The following is a 16,958-nucleotide window of genomic DNA, read 5'->3' on the forward strand; positions in this document are numbered from 1 at the left end:
TTTTTACGTAGTTCTCGGGGGGTTCCGATGCAATTTATATGTTTAGCCGACGAGAGGCTAGTTTTCAAATGCTTTTGTCAGAGCGTCGGTCGGATGCATCGGTTTCCTCGGTTCTGACTCGTTATTTATTTGCTTTTGCTTTTCTGTCACTGTGTCGAGGCCCGGTCAGACGGAGTTAAAAGTTTTGGACAGAAATGTTTTCCTTTCAGTGTAATCACAGGAATGACAACGTTTACATGACGTATATATGAAATGATTATTCATTTACATGCAGCAGTGCATACTCTGATTAACGGGCCCTAACATGCTGTTTATCACGTCTAAGATGGAGAACGGTTCTCCACCAGTGGCAGATATGTTCAGCCGTGTGAACACAGCCTCCCTCTTTCATTCCTTCAACAAACGGTCAGCGTTGTGATCTTCATGCTTCGGGCATGCGTCTCTATCCTAGTCTTACAAACTGTTGGTTAAGCAGGCAAGAGGTCGTGTGTCGCAAACGGCGGCAAGAACCCCAACTGAGATGCATGTTCTGAATGCACTGTACGCATGCCTGATAAATGCTCCTGGCCCCATTCAGACCGAACAAGGCGTTGCAGAGGGCGCAGAAAGAAAACGCCACCGGCTGCAGCGAAAAAGCTGAAACACAAACTTTGGAGAAATTCAACCTGACTTCACGTTGCAGTGGCTAGTCGCGTAATGATACGTCTCACATCCTAGTTGTTAACTATTATTTTTTAACCTATCGGTGCAGATAATCACCAGTAGGATCAGCACGCTTCTTTGTTGTCGCACAAACATGCCACGGACAAACACTCACAACCGCACAACCCTGCAGTTAATCGCTGCGACACCTGATTCTGTCTGTGTGGTTTGATGCTAGCACACGACTGTAATGAGACTGCACAGAGGTAGTTAACGAGGTGAAATTGAGATTGAATTCCCGCAGCCCTACCTGACACACACACACACGCACTAAAGTGAGGTGTGTGTGTTGACGTTGTGGTCAGTCATGGGAGAAGATTGCCCATAATTCTCCTTGTTGTGTGTACTGAGCCAATCACAACCCTCTCCACTCCATGTTCCACATGAGAAGAACTGGATATTATTACTATTACTATTATTATTATTATTATTATTATTATTATTGTTAATATTATATTAATTATTGTTGTTATTATTTAGATCCAGGTTTGTTTGTTTTGTTTTTTCCCCCTGACATATTTACTGCAGTTTCTCTTATTTATTACGACTGCTGATCTCCCTCTGAAGACTTGACCGATCCATAAGAGACTATCTGTGTGTGTGCGTGCGTGAGAGTGTGTGTGTGTGTGTGTGCGTGTGTGTGTGTGTGTGTGTGTGTGTTCCTGTCGTCTTCTTCTCCTTGGCTCAAACACGTAAAACGCTTCTGAACTGTAACTTGCCTTCTATGTGCCTCTCAATAGAAAAAGGAAAATAATGTGTTGTCCTGAGGGATGATGCAGGGATCTCTGCCTCTCCGTCAGCTTCCTCTCCCTCCCCTTCACACCCCGCATGGCGTCCACTTCCCGTTTGTGTTGTCGTAGACGGAGCTCCACGTCGTCAGTATTTATTCTGCTCCTACACGTTTGTACTCATCTGTCGTTGCCTTGGTTCTTGGCTTTTTTTTTTTTTTTCTCGCGGTGGTTTTTTCGAGCTGCCGACACCTTCAGTTGTTATGCAAGTACTACTCTAATGACTAAATGGAAACTTGAATACCGTTTGTGGCAGGGTGGCAGGAGAACATTTACATCATCTTGTTGCCTATAAATGTTTTGTTGCTGGATTATCGCTTGATGTTTTTCTGCGTTTGTTTCTGTCTTCAGTCCATTTTTAGTCGCTTTGGCTGTGCTGGAGTTGTTTGATTGTTGTTTAAAGGCTCAATCTGTGATGTGAAGGAGACTTGGAAGAACCTAAATGACTTCTTTTAAGCCCACGGATGCTACCACTGCACTGAACTTTGACCAACTCCTACGTTAAAAAAAATTACATTAATATATGCATGTAAAATGAGAGTCAAACCAAGAGTGACACCCAACATGAACCTTCTCCAGAGTGGGTTGAAATGTTCCCACCCGCCTCTAAGAGCGCTGTGGTGACATCTCAAGACCACAGCCAACCCCTCAAGCAAGCCTGTATTAGACTCAACTCAAAACCTGAGAGAAAGACATTTTTTTAAAAGTCTGTGGGTGTTCATCTCTCAGTCTGTGGTTTGAACTCTAGTTTCTCTCCAGACTCCCTGTTCATACTCTCAGAGATCTGCTTCATTTTTAGTGCTTCATCGTGCTCGCTCTCAGCTGTTACTGCCGGTGAAAGCCAAACATTTCCTGATTTTGCTGCTTCGTAATAAAAGGTTTGAAATAAATTACAGGGGACTTTTATTGTGAAGGATTTATAGGAATTGAAACGTGTTTGCCACCAAATTAGCCAAGCTTTGTTAGCAGCTATTCTTCGATAGTAATGCGAAGACAAACCTACAAGCGAGGAGTCTCGTTGTAATGGAAATGCAAATCCCTGTCACGCTGGGCTGACGTGCCGGGTCAAATTAGCCTGCACATGTGTACGGAAAACCCCTATTAGTCGTCATGGCCATTTTGGGAACAGACACCTTGTTGTAGCAATGAAGCAGGGTACAGTTAATCACAGACGATGGGAAACCTTAAGAAATCCAAGAGTGGAGCGAATCTTTGAAAACTTCACGTTTAAACTCATCACACTGCTCGTCAAGAGGTTAGCGTAGCTGCTGTAGCATCAGTTATAGCAGAACTGGAGAGTTTATTTCACTGAGAGAAGAGCAGAGAACGGCACTGAACTGAGTCTGATTCACCAATAGCGCTCCCCTGCTGTTGATCTGATTGGTTGACGTTAGACCGTGATAGACCTTGATAGACAAAGGATTTTTTTTGCCCTTTTCCAAACAGTTTCTAAGGACACTTCATGTTGTTTTTGGCCACCTGGGGGCAGCAGAACGAGCTGTAAACATGTCGCTGACATATTTTCACCTTGTAAAACGTCCTTAAACACACAGTAACTACAGTCGTGACACAAAACAATCACAGATTGAGCCTTTAACTGACCACACTAGGCTTTCTCTGAGGTTCGTTAACATTTGTTTTATTAAAACAACAATGATCCATCATTCAAAAACAAACTTCTCTGTCATTTGAACGCCTTCCCCACAGTTTCCTGTTTTGTAGGCAGGCTGCCAACCTTTTTCCTTTCACCCTTCACACCGTGATCTGCTTCCACGGCCTTTAGCTCACTATCCTCCAGGTGACTCCTCAACGAGTCCGGCTCATAAAGCTTCCTCTTTACCAGCTGCACTAAACTGTCTCCCTCCGTCCTCCTCCATTATGAGCCACCCATCGCAGTTACAAAATATTTCGCCACAGCTGATTCAGCTGCGTGACACACGGTGGACGCGATTGCGTTTCGCCATTTTTTGCAACTCTTCCTTTAAGACAGAACACTCTGACAGCCATCGTAATGATGACATTAAGAGCTCCCTAATTGGTACATCTTGTGCCAGGGATGGAAATATACACTTGAGGAACTTAATTGCAGTCAGTGTTTTATTGCATGATGAAATTAGTTAAATTCAAGTCACACTTTTCCTCATTTGACTGTCACAGGTTCTCTGGAAAACACCCTTAGGATCTCACGACGTGTCCTCTCTGTTCGTCGGATATTAGGCATCATTTTCACGAAAATGACCAAAGAGCTGCGGTAGAAAACGGTTAGAGGAGGAGGGCGACAGCGCGTGCAGCCGACCTGTTGAAAAATAACAAGACGCTCCCCTCTGTTTTCCCTGCTCGCATGCACGGCGTCGTGGCAGTGGTGTAGGTGTGCGTAGTGTTTGTATGTCTTTAAGTGCCTGACGATGCATTTCTGTGGTGAACATTTACATTGAAACACTTTGTCTCCGTCTCTGTGAACGATTGCTTAAACACTGTTTTTTGTCCTTCACGTCCTCCCGGGGACACACTGACACTGCATGTTGCTGTGATGTTTTGCACTGTACCGAGGAGCCATATCACATCGTCACGTTGTGTTACTGTGAGAAAGAAACACAGTTTTGACCATGAAAAGTTGCAGTCTGTTCGTGGACACTTTCAGTTGCAGCAAGATGTTTCTGGATTTTTTTTTTTTTTTTTTTCGAGAGTTTGGAGTTATGAGGTTCTGAGTTTTTTAAATGAAATCACAAAACTGTAAATTCTCAGATGGTATCAGTGTTTTCTTCACATAAGGAGGCTTTTATTTTATTTTTAAAGACGCTTTGTTGTTGCTGCTGTCTGCTACTAATGTAAAATATTGCTCACTAGTGCCACTAGTGGACAAAAACTCCACAGAGTTCCTTTAACCTGAAAGTGCGGCAAAGTTGAAACAATTAAATACATAGTAATTTCAACCAGGTTTGGTAATGAAGAAGGTTTCTGTGTTGCTTGTACAGTGGCAAACAGACTAAATTAAATACTTCAGTTATCAATATCAGTATACATGCCAAATTAGCTTCATTTGCGAGTTAAATTTCACACTATGTGTAACAAGAAGCAGGAGCTTCTCACAGATGGAGAGTCTGTAAAATGTTCGCTGCTCCGGCGAGATTTCATAACACTAAACAGAAATATGATGTAAAACATTTTCTCTTTAATATTTAATCTAATTTAATTTTTTATGACTAATATGCAGCTTGGATTAAATCTGCAGATGATAAATGTTAAAGTACATTAAGTTAATAATCATAATTATTTACTTAATTTAGCAAATACAATTCCAGGTTGGGCAGTGCAGGCTGGATTGCAGTAACTCATTTTTTGTTATGAAATGTTCTCAGAAACGTCAGCTTGCTTTTTAATTTAGCTTCATTCTGAGTTTAGTCTGACACATGATTCTCTCCCAAAACGCACAGAGGAGATTGAGGAGCTGCTCAAAGCTGGAAAAAAAAATCAAAAAATGGCTCATGATGTTGATGCAGTTCCAGAAGAAGCAAGAAATAACAACTAAGTTATCAAACCTTTGGAAAAGTACTTTTATATCTCACTCAAAAAAGTACACGACCAACACATTTGATGGAATGCATTTTATTCAAGTAGGAAGTGAGGAGTTGCAAGGGTTGTTGTACTGAAAAGTGAGGCAACGTTCCTGCAGTTATTTGAGAATTTACAGTATCCTTAAATATATTTTGAAAGGGGGAAATCATTTGCTGAAGTACTTCACAGTGATGTTTCGTCAGATATTAACTTCGCCAGAATGAAATGTTGTGTTGTACATTCCAACTTCCTCCCAATGAGGACTTCTTATACTACTTCCCCGCACTTCCTCCTTTGCTACGGTAATAACTACTCCAGCCACTAGAGGTCACTGTTTAACAAGAAATGTTTTTCATAGTCGATCTTTTTTGTCGTTTTTCTGATGAGGATGTGCTGCTTCACTTTCTGTTTTAATCAACAAAAACGGGTAAATTTAGCGACCGTTTGGACAAGAAACTGGATATTTTAACTCAAAATATGATTTTTTTTTTCTTTTTCTGACTCTAAGCGAGTGTTTTTGTGCCTAAACCTGACCGGACCTTAAGCACAGCGTTCACAACATGTAATTGAAAATGTAACCTTAAAAGTGCACTACTAAAATGAACTTATTATGACCCATATTGACATTTGTTGTGTGTTCAACTTTTTTGCTACATTATCGGTATATAGTCCTGTATTCTTACTTACAAGCCTGTTTTGCTCTAATGTTAACGACTACAAATGTCAACATGTGGTTTTAAAGTACATTTTAAAGCTCACGTTAGCTCACGAGCTCAGTATCTGTTCATTTACAGGCCTGTGAAAAACTTGCGTAGTGTACCTTTAAAATTGAAATGTAAAACTTAAAGATATCCGAGGTTTGCAGAAATGTACCACACGACATTTATTCTGCCGCCTGAGTCGAACAACTCAGAATATTTGATGCTCAGTTTCCCCGAAGCTGCACTCAGAACCTCCTAACTCCTCGCTCACCGTTTATTTCTCCTGCTCAACACTTCTGCTCACAGTTGACTCATATTCAATTTTTAAACAGGCTGTAATGAGAAAAGAGTTGAGTCCAATCACTCATCACGTGGCGTTTTTCTGTGTGTGTGTGTGTGCACATTGGGCCAGAGGGCAGTGCTATCTTTACCCCGCTGCTCCTCTCTGTGGAGATAATGAAGCGAGTCACACAGATAAAACAGTCATCACCCTCCTCCTGCTCCCGAAACCTGCATCAAGAAAAAGCTTCTTTTTGTTGATTCAGTCTCTTTACACTTCAGGCTTTGTGTTTTTTTTTCTGTGTGAGCACGTCTGCCTGCGTGTGGGAATTCCCGTCCGCCGGTCTATTTTTGTGGCTCGTGCTCACCTGCTGAGTAAACCTTCTGTCACTGGGGGTGAACGGGGGCAGGACGTCCGAGTGGAAACTGTCCTTCGCGAGGCGTTTATTGTCACATCCCATCATGATTCCCCTCTTGACCTCTGAGTTTATCCGAGCGCCCGACGACAGGCGCATATTTCTGGATGATGCCTCTGTAACATCCAGTAGGCAAGCGGCTGTTACTGGAACAAACCGCAGCTTTTTTTAAAGTGTCTGAAGGTCGGATACGGATTTGAGTCTTGTGAGAGAATCAGAGGAAATTCAGCTCACCTTCTTCCTCATCCTCAAAATGTGTCAGCGGATGAATCAAAGATGTCGTGTCGAAACGCTTCCGGCCCTTAACAGATTTGTGTTTCGCTAGATTATATCGAGTGTAAATCTGTTGTTTGTGTGTGTGAGCCGTGCTGAGGTTTTTCTTGAACGCTTTCCCCATCTATCGCACAACACTTTCCTCGCTTCGAGCGTTCTCGAGGTCGTCGACCGCGACCCGACTTGTGAACCGTGGAGCTTTTCTGTTTCTCTGTCGCAGGTGGTAAACTGCTGGTACACACAGCTGTATGTGACTTCTGATGTTGCGGTGTTGTGTTCTTTTATTCGGGGCGGGGATGATTTTTATCAGAATATCCAGAGATGCTACTGTACGTGGACGAGGGTGTTTGGTTGCTGTCGGGTGGGTTTCGGGGGAAGGGTCACCGTGGCTTCAGTGCCTCGCCGCCCCCCCCCCCCACGGGAAGTGAAGTTCTCAGTATATTTACACATCTCTAAAGCCTCTGCTAAAGACTGATGACTGTTCATTTAGAGCTCAATTAATTTCTATGAATATTTTAGATTGCTCAAACTGATTATGTGCAATTGTAACGATGGAAATTCAATAAAAAAGAGGTATTTTTACACAATATGCTCAGTGTCTGCTCTGTTCCAGCTGCTCTTTGATTTTGGGAGGTCAAAGGTTATAAAGACTGAAGGGGTCAGTATGCCTTATAGGAACAGGGACGTACAAAATGGCTTCCGGCTGCGTCTAAAGATAAAATCAATCGAAGAACTAAAGAGGAGGATTTGGGTAAAAAAATGTAAAAAGAAGAGAAGAGAGAGAAAACCTGGCCTTCTTTCTCACCTCAGCACACCTAGAAAATTGCTATTTAAAGTGATTTATTTATTTATTTAACAGTTAGTCATACCAGCATGTGATGATGGCGATTTCAGCCATTAGTCCTGTTTCCATCAATGTTTTTTTTAGTACATATTTTTAAGTATGACATTAGAAAGGGTTCACGGAAACAACAACTTCCGAACAACACTTGCTCAATTAAATAAATTAAGTTACAGTCATCTGAGGTGGTCCCCAGCCAGTGATTGTGACTGGCGCTGACAGCGCTGTGGAGAGAGAGATGTAACTATGTGATTAAATTAAAATTTAAAAACATCCTTTGAAGATTTTGAGCAAGAGTCACTGAGATAATTCAGTTTGGACCAAGTGATCGATAGGTGACCGCCTCGTGTGGCTATGAAGAATTTTGTATTTAGAGGCTACGTTTTTTTTTCTCTTTCATTCTTAACTTAACATTTAAATGGCCATATTTTATTTTAATGTGAAGGAGTTCCAGCATTTAATCTTTCTTTCTTTCTTTCTTTCTTTCTTTCTTTCTTTCTTTCTTTCTTTCTTTCTTTCTTTCTTTCTCTCTCTTTCTCTCATTCTTTTTGTTTTTCTTTCTTTCTTTTCCTTTCTCTCTGTCATTCTTTTTCTATTTCTTTCTCTCGTTTCTTTCTTTCTTTCTCTTTCTCTCATTCTTTTTGTTTTTCTTTCTTTCTTTTCCTTTCTCTCTGTCATCCTTTTTCTATTTCTTTCTCTCGTTGTTTCTTTCTTTCTTTCTTTCTTTCTTTCTTTCTTTCTTTCTTTCTTTCTCTCTCTTTCTCTCATTCTTTTTGTTTTTCTTTCTTTCTTTCTTTCTTTTCCTTTCTCTCTGTCATTCTTTTTCTATTTCTTTCTCTCGTTGTTTCTTTCTTTCTTTCTTTCTTTCTTTCTTTCTTTCTTTCTTTCTTTCTTCTCTTTCTCTCATTCTTTTTGTTTTTCTTTCTTTCTTTTCCTTTCTCTCTGTCATCCTTTTTCTATTTCTTTCTCTCGTTGTTTCTTTCTTTCTTTCTTTCTGTGTTACGTCCAGATATCGCAGAGAAAACCTGAGAGTGAAACAGGTCCCTGAAAGATGTCAACATTGTTTTAAAACAACACGTTTGTTCCCAGACTTAACATAAAAAACTACAAACACTTCAACCAAACCTGTAACCTAAAACATGGAGGTGTGTTTGGATCCACCTATCAGCGAATCAGTCGCTGGGTTCATTGTCTTCGTGTCTTTGTGTGTGTGAGAGCTGGGGCTGATGTGTTTTGTCAGTAAACTCTCCTTTGCAGGGCCAGACAAACATCACGTAGCGCAGCAGCTCCGCAGCGCTGCGGTTCAGGGCCGGGAACTGGACCCGTTGAACTTCCGCGCTGGTACAGTACGAGGATATAGCGTGCAAAAAAAAAAACGAAAATAAAAACACAGAATCTCCTGCACAGCCGGGCAAACAAAAGCAAGATGAGAGCGTGAGGGGCTCCCAGAAGCCAAACAAACCCCAGAGAACCTAAACAGTGTTCTGACAGATGATTGGCCGAGCGTGTGAGGAGCAACACGACAAAGCAAACTACCTGTTACCGCTGCTTTCTCACACACCACCTGCTCTGATATACAGTGTGTTTTGACGCACATCCCTCCTCCCTCCTCAAGTCAATTCTTAGACTCAGACTTTAAAGATATTTTTAGGTCCGCGCTGCTCCACATAGCCTCTTCCTTCCCCTTCACGACCATCGCTCAGACCTCCGGGAGCAAAGTTCATCCCACAGTTTGAAAAACCCCCATCCTGCATTCATAGAAAGTGGAATAAGATCCCCAAGTGTGACACATTTATGTATGTTATTTGCGAGGACTGTCCGTCAGCCGCTGAACTCCGGCCGCTCTGTGTAAATCAGGCCACCTCTGCAGGCCGGGGGTCAGGGGTCCGGGAGATGCCAGCTTCTTCCAAATGCCCGCCAATATTCAGTGTCACAGGAATGCTGCTCTGTTTATTTTTACGGACACTACAACCGGCTGCTTTCATGTTCTGAAAATGTGTTTTCTCCTTCGAGCTCCAACGTCATCGGAGTTTCCTTTTTGTCTTCAGAGATGCGGCACTTTACCCGACTGTGAGCAGAGGCAGGCTTTGTTTACTGTCTCACTGTTATACAACACTGCATTGCATATTAAAGGTCCAGTCTGTCATTTTTCTGACTTTCTAACTGCTGAATTATTTACAGATATGAGTAGGCAAGAAAATGCAGAAAACTGTATCTGATTATGAAAATAACAATAAACTAGAAACCATACCAGCTGCAACGCCCGTCAACATGCCGACGTTTTGACCCCAGTACTACATTATTACTTGTGTACTGGTATATGTAGCATAAATGTTTTTTGAGTTACAGGTTAGCAATTTAAAGACACAAAAAAGTATGCATAACAATATAGTGTAAATTGCTGATGCACGTTTTGGTGTTTTGTGAAGGAAAGTTCAAATTGATGGTAACATTTGTTAACATTAAAGGTCGTGTGCAAATTATTTTATTAACAGACAAATCTGATTATATAAGAGGTTGACAGCAGACATTATAAATATAAATAGCTTTAAGTAGGTTCTCAGAAAATAAAGCACAAGGGGTAATTAAGGCAAATTTCAGTGTAATACATCTTTATAAAGGTCTTAATAAAACACATGTCTGAGCATTTAAACAATGTAAACATAAACAAAAGCTCACATCATGAAGTGAAAACTTTGAATCACTGATTTTTACATTTTAATCATCAGAACTTTTTAAATCCCTGAAGATGTATTAAAGAGCAGAATAGTGTTTTAGTGTCAGCAAGTTTTAGCAATTTTTTTTTTAAGCTTAACAAAAAAAATGTAAACATGTTTCCAACCTTTTCTAGGCAGCCGTTGACTTCCACTCATTTCTACGCAGCATGAATATCAACTACCAGACTTCTGACACTTGCTTGAGAGGTTTTATCCAACACGTCGAACATTTCATATGCATCTTTTTGTGTTGTCGGTTACATTATTGTTATGCAGTCTGCACTGCATGATGACTGTTAACTCTTACGGAGCATATTTTATTTTCATCCCTCATTAAAATGGGTCAAGTTAACACCGCACTTCGATGTTTGGATTACAGATTTGGTCTTTATGAACAAACAGCAGCCACACCTGTCAGTCCAGTAATCATCAGCTCTGGGACGTGTTGCTTTCCTGCTGCGCTGACGTCCTTTTTGAGCTTTTTCTCTCCTGACTCCACCCCAACACACACCTCATTTTTTTTTTTTTCACAGTTTTCCTGTTGCAGGTTCTGTTAGCACCGCAGCCTGCCGTGTTGCTGCCGTGTCCTGGTTTGAATTTCAGAATTTAAGCGACTGGCTTCCCGTACTGACAGCTGATGATCTCATGGAAACTCTACTGAGCGGCGCACTTAAAAACAGGAGAATGATTTATAATGAAACGCAGCCTCTGAGTCTTTTTTTGGGGGGTGGGGGGGATGTGAGGTTTGGGTTCAGCGCCGGACTCTGAGTTTTTATGTTCATTAAACTTTTGACGTTTATGCTTCAGTGTAACCAAAAGCAGCCATTACATCCTGTCGAGGCCAGAAACAGAATTTCTTTTATGTTGAAAGAAAGAAAAAAAAGAAAAAGATTGCCTGCAGACATGTGGGGCCTTAATGCATATTTAACCTCCGGAGCCCCACAGCTTCTCACTGTAACGATCATCCAACAAAGCCTCAGTTGACCCGCTCTTTCTGCTCCGAGAGTGCAGCAGGAGAAGAAAAGGCCTCTGGAGCAGAGCAGCGAGCCGCTCAGGGGCCTCCGGCTCTGTGGATGATATGACTGACAAATGGATGTTTTCATCCTGAAAAAGTCTGCACGAAAATCTCTGATCCCTCCGTCCTGCCTAATCTCCTCAGGCTGCTAATAGAACGGTGCAGCCAAAAAAGTCGGTGCAACAATAAAAGGCTTTGTGTGGAGCGGGGACGTCACCAAAAAAAAAAGGGGGAAGAGCTGTACTTATTTGGTCAAGAAGGGGGGGAGGGAGGGAGGGAGTGAGGGTGGGTCTGAGAGGCGTGGAGGTGGAGGGGGGGGGGTTAGTCTGCTTGTGCACCTGCATTAGAGCAGCTCCTTGGGAAAAAGAAAGAAAACAGGATCCAAAACTCAAACAACATCCTGTAAACCTCCCGCCCCTCCTTTCCCCTCCTCCTCCCCCCATCCCAGAAGTGTTTATGCTGGTTTTCCTGCTCCTCTCTGTAGAAAGTGGGAAAGAGATGAATCAGTGGAGGACGGGTGAGGAAGAGGAGGAGGAGGGGTGCTTCCTCCATCTCTGGCCTCTCTGCTCATCTACATACAAGTCATCTCCTCTCTGACACACTCAGGTTTCAAATCCATTCATCTTTTTTATTCAAATGTTGGAACGAGAGCTGATCAGATCCTGTTGTGATGACTGAGACGTGATCACTGAGACGCGTCTGATCCCGGCTTCAATCTAAAATACACCACCGCTGACTGTGACTCAGGTTCGTGTCATGTTTCTGGTATAGTAAGGAAGTTTTGCAAGAGAGGGCATTCCTTAAAATAAAACAAAAAGAAAAATCCTGGAATATTGCAGTGTTGGAATCACGTACAGTAGATCACATGCTTCCTGGTACTGTTGCCCAGCTTTACTCCTTCCTGTAGTTATTATTTGTGTGCAGGAGCGAGAAAGGAAGAGAGTGCAGGAAGAGTTGGAAATGAAAGAACGGCTCATGAAACTACTGCAGCTCATTCAAAATTCTACGTTACGTGCCTGAATCCATGTCATGTGTGTCTGAATGTTGTCATGAACACCTGTCACACAACAGAACATGTGGGCAATCAAGGCGCTAATACAAATATAATGAGACAAACCAATGAACATAAAACATGCTCATTTTCACAGATAGATATTTGTATGGAGGATTAAAACTGCCAAATAAATGCCCCAATAAATGAATTAATATGTTATTAAATGCACCAATAATAAAATAGAAGATAAATGTAGGTATAAATTCATTTATTAAATGTGACATAAATTGATATTTCTGCTTTTATTTACCTTTAAATAATTCATCAGCTTGGCTGATATATTGGTGAATCATTAATCATGTTTCTTTGTTTTTCTACATTTTAAAAATGAGACCAAATTGAATTGTTTTGGGGTGAATGCTTTGGACCCATCCCTTACAGAAAAATCAGTGGAAGTGGAATCATCAATCGCCAAATAATGATAAATACAACAAGTGGAGCGTCCAGCTGCTTTCTATTTTTGATCCAAGAACTTTTAAATTATATTTATTTATAGTAATAGTATAGGGAATTAAAGGGAAAGTTCAACCAAAAATGAAAATTCAGTCACTATATCCTCCCCATCATGCTGATGGAAAGTCAGGTGAAGTTGCGTAGTCCATAAAACATTTCTGGAGCTTCACAGTAAAACAATGTTGCACCATTCTCCTAAACAACTGAAGTAGATGGGGACTTGTTTAAACATTTGAAAAACAGAGACTTGGATTACGCTGAATGAGCTGTATGGAGCCATTGAATTTTTTTTTATCCAGCTACTTCAGTTGTTTAGGAGAATGCTGCAACGCTGTTTTACTCCATTGCTCTCCTGAATTTTAACCATTCATCTGACTCATTGTTTGCAAAAAGAAGAGCCTCCATGAGTCCCATTACTGCTGACTTACACTGGTGTAAATTAATAGAAGATGAGTAAAAACAGAACCAAGTTGGATAATACATAGTTCCTTGTCCCCGAGGAGCCACAGCTTGCATAAGACAGTGTTGCTCTACCGGACCAGTCTGACCACACACACTCAGAGTGAACGTCGTGCCTGCTGACCACAGAGGAAGTGGCTGCCAGAGAGGAAGTGAACATGTCCCGTTTGTGAGGGGAAGAAGAAGTGTTAAAGTTATTAGCCGAGTGGGAGCGGTGCGTTTAGGGGGCATCCTGTGCACAACAAATGCTTCCTGCTGCCACCTCCAACGCCACAAAACAACAAGGGAGGGCGGGCAGGAGGGGAGAGTGATGGAGGGAAACTGAGACTTCACCCTCCTGACATGTGAACCTGCCCACAACCGACCACAGGTGGAAACTATACAGTGCTGCTCCCCAGAAGGCTGCCTCTCCCCTCCTATAGAGGTCCTCGAACCCCTCAATGGAAAATTCATGTTTTTCATTTCAGCAGGCACATTCCTGCACACACACACGATGGGGCCCCTCCTGACGGGCAGCATGGACGGCTTATTAAACTCACGAGAACATCAGATTACTGAACGTTATGAAATTATTGAATAAAATCTGTGATGCAACAAAGCCTGTTCCTGGCCCGTCGCCGGCCGTACCTGAGCCCTCAACGTCCTGGCTGCACACACCGAGCCCGACAGTGATCTGATGAGGCTCATCAAAATCGAAATAATAAGTGCAGCATGTTTTAAACCCTCCAGCGATCTGGACAAATACTCCTCTGTGGACTGAATCTGTTTGGCCTAAAGGAGCAGTTTTTGGTCCAGGACCTGTATTCATAGAGGTTTTTAAGATTTAATTTTCAGAATCGGACCTGTTGACAGCTAAAAGTTCCAAGTACAGTAGTACGTTCAACAATGCAACGCAAATAATAATGATAATTTCATTTTTGCAGCCCTTTTCAGTGATAGACAGCATTAAAAGTACATTTACTCAAGTACTGGACTTACATGCTTACATGCTGCATCAGAGCCAAAGTAGCAAATTTTACAATTAATTCACTGTATTGATTTTAAAAAAGAAAACACAGGTTCTGATAATCAGAAAAATTATGAGTATTGGAGCTGATAGTTGGTTAACACATAGAATACAGTATATACGCACATACATTGTATATATATATATATATATATATATATATATATATATATATATATATATATATATATATATATATATATATAATTCAATTTTACTTTAGTACATTTATAATCAGATACTTCGAGACTTTTACTCACGCACTATTTGTGCAGGTGACTTTCATTTTTTACCAAAGTGATATTTTATTATGGTATATTCACTTCTACTCAGGTATGACTTTTGGGCAGTCGACGCTGCAAATATGAAAGAAAAACATGATTAAAATTAAGTTTGAAACTTTCAGGTTTCACTAGATTAAATTGATTTCGTACTTCTTACAGTTAAGTGTAGGAATAACATGAGCAGCTCTCCAGCGATCACATGATTGATCACATGCGTGCTCAGAGAAAAACAGCCAGTAGTCATAAGGCGAAGTAAAAGCATTTAAGGTTAAATAAAATGAATTGGAATAGAATAAAATGAGATTTAAGAATATTGAGTTAAATACAAATTGGCAAAACATTTGTAAAGGCCAGAAATGGATTTATGGAGTGACAGTGCAGATTTAATAAAGGGAATTAAAGTGCATAAAGCAACTTTCAACCAAACACAAAGGAAGACGGTAAGGTTTTCAATTTAGATTTTAATAAAGCTAAGGATTATTTTTAGATCATCAGCAAAGCAGCTTCATTGTGTTTGGTTCCGTCTCTACGAACTACTACATGGATTTAACCAATAATCTGTCCCATGTTTTATATACCTTCAAAAAGATTGTACATTTTCAACGCGATGTTAATCTGCAGAAATAATGTTTTCTAATTTGTGTTTATTTTTTTGTTATGAAAGCAGTGCGATTTAGGACACAGCGATCTGCGTAGCCTCAGTAGACGCAGTGTTGGGGAGGAGTGAACTGCATGTAATTAAACTGGTAGTAACTATATTTCTCAGTAACTACATCCATATTTGCACTGTGATTGAAGTAGTTAGATTACTTTTACTTTTTGTGTGGTTAACCACTGAAAGTAAAAGTAATTTTCAGGGTGCCCATTAGCTCAGTTGGTAGAGCAAGCGTCCCATGTACAGAGGCTTTGTCCTTCCTTGCTGCGTGTCACCCTCACCCAAACTTTCGTTTTGTTCCTTAAATAGTTGTTCTTACTATAATAATTATTATTATCATCATAATGATGTAACACTGTGAAACTGTGATATTGCTATCATACTGTTGAAAGGTGTTTCTGTCGCAGCCGTTCTCCAGAAGCAAATCATTTGTGAAATCCACAAGTGGCCACTATTCTGATAAACAGGGATTCAATTGGAGGAAATTACCCAAAAGGGAAACAAAAATTCCAAATAATCTGGTACAGGAAGCTGTTTGTTGACCTGTGGTGAGAAAACTTATAATGGGGGCAAGGATCAATGACACTGTCACTGCTGGTTTTATTGTTTTATTGTTTATTACAAAGAAAATGGTGCAACATGCAACCGAAACTGACCAACGAGCCTTTTTCTATGTAACAAGGAAATTACCTTTAAAATATTTGTTTTCTTCGGTAGAGCAGAGGAAGAGCAGACAGACGGTAACTCTGCGATTCAATTTTTTACGAAAAATGGATTATTATCACTTCCTATCCTGTCTGTCTTTATATCATCAGCTCGCAAAGGTAACAAAGGTCTGTGACAGCGCAGTGAATCCTGAAGTGATCCTCTGAGCCTCGTCTATTCCTGATGGTCTGCTCAGACCTGTTCAGGCCTGTCTGTCCGGTCCACAGCGGTCCTACGTGATGTGACCCGGTGCCAAACACGCGCCCCACCCCCTCCCGCCAAAGGCCACATCCCTTGAAACCAGCCTACTGGCTTTTGTTTGGCCGATTGGCACCGACAGCTTCAGCTGTTATTAACCATCCCGTGGCTATCTCACCTCTGGCTCAAACCACCTCACACGCCCTAAAGAGAGACGACACATACCAGGCTCCCCCTCCGTCACTCTGTTTATCATCAATCATTTTTACACGCTAGCTGAAGAGCGTCCACAACACTGGATGCTGCAGATGTCTGAAATTGCAGTGGGGGCAACATGAACTCTGGATCCACAGGCTCTCACTTTCCTTTCATTGGTTTACAGTATATAAAGAATTCTGATAATAACCCATTCTTAAAAAACGATTTCAGAAAACACAAGATTTTCTGAACAAGAGGATCTAAATTGTTCTTGTGCAATAAGGAGGGTGACACCCTGCAGGTTGCTGAGGGTCACGGCGTCACACCTGGATTTGGTCTACGTGTCACCCTGCATTACTCTCTCCTCCACTCATACATACTGCACTGACCGTCTTCAGGTTTTCGGTAGCATGCATGCATGTGTGGGGTCTGAGAATAGTGATCACAGAGCCTGCAGCATCTGGAGGTGCAGCCTTGAGATTCTGCAGATGTGTAACAGTAACTCCTCCATCACTAAGACCAGATACCAGTATGGCTTCTACCTTTGTGAAAAACACCCTGTAGGTATCCAGGACCAATATATTTCTCATATTATCAATGATTAATCGATTAAAGCAATTACCTAAACTTTCCATCCCAAACATGCACTTAAGGTACGT

This window comes from Pagrus major, chromosome 20 (assembly GCF_040436345.1).
Source record: "Pagrus major chromosome 20, Pma_NU_1.0".
NCBI lineage: Eukaryota > Metazoa > Chordata > Actinopteri > Spariformes > Sparidae > Pagrus > Pagrus major.